Raw genomic sequence first — 8,631 nt, 5'->3', positions numbered from 1 at the left:
GAGGTGGTGCAGATAACATATCTTGCAAGTCATCTGGTGCCTCGAAGCTGACGAGGACTAGCTGGGAAGTTGAATGAAGGCATATTGTTGAGGGCAAGAAGTTCGTTTATAGCTGTATTGAAAGAACCCGGGCGTGCTGCATTGTGCATGTGTGCATACATCATGCAGTAATAAATTTTCGTGGAGATATCGTCTGGTAGAGGAGAGCAGGTGGGCAGTGGAGGCTGCTGAGAAGCTTGTAGAATCTTGGTAGTTGTAGACTGAAGCATAAGTAGGAGAGTTTCCTGTCGTCTTCTTAAGGTCTTCCTTTATCTTCTTTGAATTGATCTCCTTACGAACAGGACATTTGGCTGCCAGAGTATGGTGGTCACTCTTACAGGTGATGCAGGTGGGAGCAGCAGTAGAGGTGTAGGAGCGAAAGTCGTGGCCTTCAGACCCACAGGTGGAACAGATCGTGTTCTTCACATGACAGTCGGTAATTAAATGATTGTAGGAGTAGCACGTCCAACAAGGTGTTACATGGCTGAAGCGTTCTGGCTCAGTTTGTCGAGGGTTGATGAAGTAGTAGACGACCAGCCATCAGATAGCACTCTGGCTGCCATGCTGACGTCAAGAAACGTGATCGTGAGCATCGAGAAAGCATTGGGGATCTTCACAACAGAATCAATCTTGGCCCAGGTGTTTAGGTCTTCAAGTGACGAGCCTATCAAGGAGTTTCATGAACACAAACCGTTTAGCTAACATGTAAGGTGAAGTGGAGATAGTAAAGCCATGGTCGTCTGAGGTCTTCATTGCAGGAGGTATGAGTACCTTGTCAGCTTCCTCATCATCAATAAAGGTAACATTGAAAGCTTCTTTCAGAGAAGTAATTTTCGAGAACTTGACTCGCAGACTGGTGTTGAGGGAGGACACAAGTTCTAGCTGTGTGGCGTTGTTGATGACAGTAGTCTTGGGTTTAATCCTCACACGATGAGACATCGTGGAGATGGTAGAGGTTCCCTTCCCCAGCGGGAATCGTAGGGAGACTGTTTACAAGAGCAGGAGTGTCTGTGACCATTCAGGACGACGTCTACAGAGCCTTTCTGTGTATCTGTGTATGACATAGGGATATGCAGTGGGAGAATGAACGGGAGAGAAAAGTCTTTGTTTATGGGTTCCAAGAAGTTGAAGGGAAAACTTACGAAGCAAGAAGACAAGGGGCGAAAAAAGCGATTGAAAACATCATGAAAGCAATATGAGAAGACGAAATGTCCCCGTTGGTAGATTTTCTGAGAATCGGAGGCCAGTCAAAGTGATTTTCAAGGTAGAATCGGCTCGAAACAGGATCCTTCTGGGGAAAGTACTACTAAGGGACGTGTAGGCGTACCAGAGGGTGTATCTTGCTGCGACTGAACATAAGAAAGGCAGAAACTGAAAGAGAAGATACAGAGACGAAAGGAGGAAAGAGAGGCAAAGATGAGATGGGCAAGAGAACCCAGACTCAGGAGGAAGATCAAGTACAACCTCCCTCACAACCACCTACAGAAGCCCCCCAACCAGGTCAACCCCAATGCAACCAAACATTCTAACCCAAAACACACATGCCATACACAACGCCCCCCATCCACCTCATTACAAACTCCACCTTCACAGCAACCTCTCATAGTTCCTCATCAGGTCTCCCGCTTCCCCAACCGCAGCATACCCCTGCAGACCACAATTTTAGAATAGAAGTTGAAGGTTTGGTATACAAGTGCAGATGGAATAGCAAATAAATGTGAGGAGTGGCATGAAAGAATCAAGGAGACATCCCCAGACTTAATAGCACTTTTAGAAACAAAGCTCACCAGGATAACAGATGCAATCTTTCCACCCGGATATTAAATCCTGAGGAAAGACAGAGGGAGCAGAGGGGGAGAAGGAATTGCCCTGCTCATTAAAATAACCACCGAGATTTGAGAAATGGAAGAAATGGATGGAACTGGCGAAAGGGACTACATAGGAACAATCCAGTCTGGGGGCCATATGGTGGTATTGCAGTTATGTACAACCCGTCACAGAACTGCAGGAGGCCAAGAGATCAACAGAGCAATGGTAGACACACTAGCCGAGGTGGCCAGAAGAGCTCATGTGGGCAGAGCAAATTTACTAGTTATGGGTGATTTCAATCACAAGGAGATTGACAGGGAAAACCTGGAGCCCCATCGGGGTCCCAAAACATAGAGAGCCAAGATGATGGATGTGGCACTGGAGAACCTCATGCATGAACATGTTAGAGACACTACCAGAGAGAGAGAGAGAGAGAGAGAGAGAGAGAGAGAGGTGAGGATGAACCAATAAGACTGGACCTAGTATTCACTTTGAGTAGTTAGGACATCGAGGATATCACGTATAAAAGGCCCGTTTGAGCTAGTGATCATGTAGTTCTGTGCTTTGAATACACAGTTAAGCTACAAGTGTACAGGGTAGCATGAATAGGACGGGAGAAGCCAAACCACAAAAGGGGGAACTACACAGGCGAAAGGATCTTCCTGCAAAACTTTCAGTGGAAAAGAGAATGGGCAGGAAAGCAGTAAAAGAAATGTACTACGTGACAACAAAATACTAGGAAGTATAGAATAGAAAAAGTACAGAAGACAAAGGACCCAGGAAAATTAAGAGATTACCCAAAGAGCCAGAAACGAATATGCACAGATAAAAAGGGAGGCTCAGTGACAATACGAAAATGACATAGCATTGAAAGTCAAGTCTGACCCGATGTTGAGTAGCCACATCAGGAGGAAAACAACAGTCGAAGACCAGGTAATCAGACTGAGGAAGGAAGGTGGGGAGTTCACAAGAAACGACCAAGACGTATGTGAGGAGCTCAACATAAGAGTTGAAGAATTGAGACACTTATGCAACACATGGGAATCTTCATTGAAGAAACGTTTGCCACACAGTGGCTTCATCGGTCCAAGACAAAGTAGAAATGGGTAAGGAGAATAGAAGTTTGAGGTAATCAGTCCGTCAACCTGGAATCGATGTGTTCAGTCCATCTCTCTTGTAGGAAGTGCAGCACAGGGCCAAAGAGGTGGCTTATGTACTGCAGTGAGATGAGTTGAAGCAGGAGGAGGCGGGGTCACAGTGGGACCTGCCACTAGTGTAAGTAGGTCGTCGTCCAAAGGTTGGGCAAGCGTTGAAGTCTTTGTACCAAAGCCCCATGATGTTGCAGTGTCTGACAGATGTGATGAATGGTTTTGAAAACCGACAAGTTGAAGAATTGAGACACTTATGCAACACATGGGAATCTTTTGCTGAAGAAACGTTTCGCCACACAGTGGCTTCATCAGTCCAATACAAAGTAGAAATGGGTAAGGAGAGTAGAAGTTTGAGGTAATCAGTCCCTCAACCTGGAATCGATATGTTCAGTCCATCACAATGTCTTAAATGCTACAAATTCGGCCACGACAAAAACACATGTACATCTACACAAGTCTGCTCCAGATGTTCAGCAACTGGCCACTTCTGGAATACTTGCAACCTCCCCCTTAAATGTTCTAACTGCGGCGGGTCACACACTGCAGTTGCAAATTCCTGCCCTTCTAGAAAGCACATTCTCTCCTCCCTCAGAGCTAGCCAACCTCCCTCCCTCCCCAACCCTTTCCCTGCACCTCCCTCCCCTTCCATATCTCCCTCCCCTACCCCCAATGCCTGGGCCTCCCCACGCACCTGGTCTACCTCTTCTACTCTACACACATCAAACACCAACACACAGACTACAAGCACTTCTTCTACACCTACACCCACGCTAGACTACAAAACTAACTGTCAACTCGCCACTGCTGCCCACTCTGCGAATGGTAATCTCTCAAGCTTACCAATCAGACTACTCACATGTCCTTAACCTAATCTTGTCTGCTAACAATCTTCCCTCTTTAATTATCCCTCCTTCCTGCTTCTCTTCTAAGCATCCTACAACCTCTCCCTCCTTCCTCTCTCCCACCAGCTCTCCTCCTCCCCTACCCCTCTTCACTACTTCTACACCTCCCACCAACACCCCTACTGCTGCTGCTACGACCACCCCTCCCCACACTTCCTTACTCACTTCCTCTTCCCCTTCCAAAGCTTCCACTTCCTCATCCCTTACCTTAGCTTCCACTTCCTCGTCCCTTACCATAGCTTCCTTCCTCTTCCTCATCCCCTACCAAAGCTTCCACTTCCTCTGCACCCACCTTCGCCCACTCCTCCACCACAACCAAAACTTCATCCAGGTCCAACTCCACCTCCTCCAGACAAAATCCACTTAAACCTAAACCTGCCCCAGCTTCTGACAGACAGACCATAGAACATAAAAGCAGATCCATCTCTTCCTCCTCCAGGAAACGGGTCCGTAGCACCTACAAACACACATCCACTGATGGCACCACTATCACGGGCTTTAATCCAAACTCCTCCCCCGACATTAACTTTGCTATGACGAAACCATTAAATCATGTTTAAGGTGATTCAGTTCAACGTACGTTCTTACTTTACAATTAGACACCTACTGGCCGAGCTCCTTGAAGCAGAGAAGTCAGATATTGTTTTGCTAAACAGTACCTGCCTCAAAGGTCCTCAACGTATCCGCCATTATGGTTATACTGCACTACAATCACCCTATGATCCCCACGATGGGGTTGCCATCCTTGTCAATTCCAACATAAAACACGAATTTCTCCCAATCCCTTTTATACAACAGCACTGTCTTGCGGTCAGAATACATACCCACCTTGGCCCCTTTATCTTTTTCACCACCTATGCTCGCCCAAACACTACTCTCAACATACACGACCTTTCCTTAGTCTTCAACTACACCAACACACCAACATACCTACTAGCTGATATGTATGCCAAACACACCGCCTTTCATCACACCAGTAACAACCAACTTGGTCACCAATTACTCAACTTCACAAACCACAAACACCTAGTTCACCTCAGCCCTGACTTCAACACCTTCTACAATCACATTGGCCAAGGCAAACCCGACATCATTCTGGCAAACTGAGCCAGCTCTCTCTTTCAACACTACATATCACCTGGCCCTATTACAGGCTCTGATCACATTCCCGTCATCTTACACATCTCCTCCAACCCTATCCTCATCCCGGCCACACCTTCCTTCTCCTACAAGAACGCTGACTGGGATGCCTTCAAACAACACATAGATAATACTAACCTCACCTATGACTACAACAACAAACCCATCTCTGACATTGACACTCAACTTGCTCTCATCCAGGACACCATTACACAAGCAGCCAACACCGCAATACCAAAGAAAACCCACTCCACTCGTTATTCCTTCAAACCCGCTTTCTCTACAACACACACAGATTTAATCATGTCCGATTAGATCTCGCTTACCTCAGAAACAACATTCTACACAGTCTAGACCAAGACCACAACAATCACTGGTCACAGCTCATACTACAAGCGGACAAACAGCGTATCAAAAATACCAAAGCCTTCTGGAACTTTATCAAAAAAATCAGAGGCACCACTCCCACCAACAAATTCAAACACATCACCCACAACAACACACACATCTCAGACCCGCAGGCTGCTATTAACATCTTCAAACACATCTGGGAGAACATCTTCCACCCTCATCTACCCCACCCTAACGCTATTCAACACATTCAGAACATAGAACACTGGAACACTGCACACACACACACGAAACAACACCAGACAGCCACATCCATCTGGACTCTCTTACCTCCTCCCAAGAACTTGACACTCCTTTCACCAACACAGACGTTAAAACTCTCCTCAAACACCTTCCTCACAAGGCCCCTGGTGCCTCTGGCCTAAACCATATTATCCTGAAACACCTTCCTGACTCTATCATTACTGCCTACACAAACCTCCTCAATGCCTCCCTTGCCTCTGGATACTTCCCTTCCCTCTTCAAAGCTGCTACTGCAATCCTTCCTAAACCCAATAAAGACCACTCTGACCCTAGAAACTATCGCCCTATCAGCCTCCTCAAAACTTTAGGAAAACTCTTTGAAAAACTCATCAATCATCGCCTTCGCAGATACCTGGAACACAATTCTCTACTTTCTGATGGCCAGTTTGGCTTCAGAACACACAGATCCACACAGAATGCCATTAACATCATTCTCAACTACATCCACATCAACACAAAACAAAGAAACAGGACAGCCCTGGTTGCAAAAGACGTTGAAAAAGCCTTTGACACTGGCACGAAGGGCTCAAGTACAAACTCTGCACTAACTTCAATCTGCCTCTCAATACTCGTAAACTCCTCTGCAACTTCCTAGACGGCCGTACCATGAGAATCAAATTCCAAGGCTGTTACTCTGACTACTTCACACTAAATGCCGGAGTACCCCAGGGATCTGCCCTTTCCCCTACCCTCTACATTTTATACACTAACGACATTCCAACACCTGTATACCACAACTCCATCACACTAACCTATGCAGACGACATTACACAACTTATCACTCATGCCAATATAGATACACTCACACACAAAACACAAAATGAGGTCGACAGGATAGCCATCTGGGAATAAAAGTAAAGGATAAAAACCAATGCAGCTAAATCCAGCATTACGTATTTTAATTACAGGAAACGTGATCCTCCATTACCTGTCGAGCTCAGAACAGCTGACACCCGCACTTACATCCCCATCACACAATCTGTCACTGTCCTTGGCGTTAATCTTGACTACCTTCTTCGTTTACACGGACACATTCACTCAAGGCATGCAACAGCTAGTAAGGCCCTTGCGGGACTCTACAAGCTGAAACATGCCTCCCAACGCACCAAACTACACCTCTACAAATCCCTAATACGTCCTCTGATAACTTACTCTCCTCTAGCCCTCTCTCTTGCAGCAAAAACAAACTTAAACTGCAGCGTGTCCAGAACAAGGCGCTGCGCTGGGTGCTTGATGTCAGATGGGAGGACTTCGCCACAAGCGAGTCTCTCCATGCCCAATTAGACATCCCTGCGCTGAATCTGTACTGGAAGACGTTCAGTGACAGACAGATAGACAAACTTAAGACACGACATGACTACTGGACCTCTCTCCTTGACGAAGACATTCGCAGACCCACAAGCCAACACAACCTTTTCTACTCCTTGCATGATCCTGCTCCTAACCCTATTTACAAATAACCTTGGATTCGCTGACAGGTACCTTCTATGACAGGTACCATTCTCTGACCCACGTTCGCCTTAGCTTTTGGGTTAAGACATGGCTCAGTCATACACTCCTCTATAGCGCTAAACTTCGTCTGTTCCTTCCTCCCCGCTCACCCCACCGGAGTCCCAACAGAAGAGCCTGAATTTCTCTTCTCAATATCTGTCCCACGATCGCCTTCGCTGCTGGGTTAAGCCCTGGCTCTATTTCTACGACTAAGAACACTCCTCTCCAGCACTATTCTTCGTCCCGTCTTCCCCGCTCATCCCATTTGGGATCTTACCTGAACTTTCGTTCGATCGTTCGTTCCTGTGCTGCACTTCCTACAAGAGTGATGGACTGAACACATCGATTCCAGGTTGAGAGACTGATTACCTCAAACTTCTACTCTCCTTACCCATTTCTACTTTGTATTGGACTGATGAAGCCACTGTGTGGCGAAACGTTTCTTCAATAAAGATTCCAATGTGTTGCATAAGTGTCTCAATTCTTCAACTTGTCGGTTTTCAAAACCATTCATCACATCTGTCAGACACTGCAACATCATGGGATCTTGGTACAAAGACTTCAACGCTTGCCCAACCTTTGGACGACGACCTACTTACACTAGTGGCAGGTCCCACTGTGATCCCGCCTCCTCCTGCTTCAACTCATCTCACCGCAGTATATAAGCCACCTCTCTGGCCCTGTGCTGCACTTCCTACAAGAGTGATGAACTGAACACATCGATTCCAGGTTGACGGACTGATTATCTCAAACTTCTACTCTCCTTACCCATTTCTACTTTGTATTGGACTGATGAAGCCACTGTGTGGCGAAACGTTTCTTCAATAAAGATTCCCATGTGTTGCATAAGTGTCTCAATTCTTCAACTTGTCGGTTTTCAAAACCATTCATCACAACATAAGAGTTAAAGAAGTATTTACAGTGGAGCCAGGAAGGACTTCAGGAAGTCAGAATAGGGAGGTACACTAACAAGGAATACACCAACAAGTGCTGGATGAAATGCACACAACCGATGAGGAGGTGAAGAAGCTGCTATGTGAACTTCATACCTCAAAGGAGGTGGGACCGGATATCTTTCCATGGGTGCTTAGCGAGCGAGCAGAGATGCTGTGTGTGCCACTAAAAATCTTCAACACATCCATTGAAAATGGGCACCTACCTGAGGTATGGAAGATGGCAAATATAGTCCCAGTTTTTAAGAAAAGAGACAGACACGAGGCATTAAACTACAGACCTGTGTCACTGACGAGTATAGTATGCAAAGTCATGGAGAAAATTATTAGGAGAGTGGTGGAGCATCTAGAAAGACACAATCTTATAAACGACAACCAGCACGGTTTCAGGGAAGGAATCGCAATAATGATTCAAATAAATATACTTATACCAGAGTAAGCAGCCATTTTAAAAACGCAAGGTGCCGTGTACTTTTAAAGGGAATTTTGACT

The sequence above is a fragment of the Cherax quadricarinatus genome, chromosome 37 (genome assembly GCF_038502225.1).
Source record: "Cherax quadricarinatus isolate ZL_2023a chromosome 37, ASM3850222v1, whole genome shotgun sequence".
NCBI classification, from domain to species: domain Eukaryota; kingdom Metazoa; phylum Arthropoda; class Malacostraca; order Decapoda; family Parastacidae; genus Cherax; species Cherax quadricarinatus.
Note: the sequence above shows the minus strand (reverse complement) of the source record.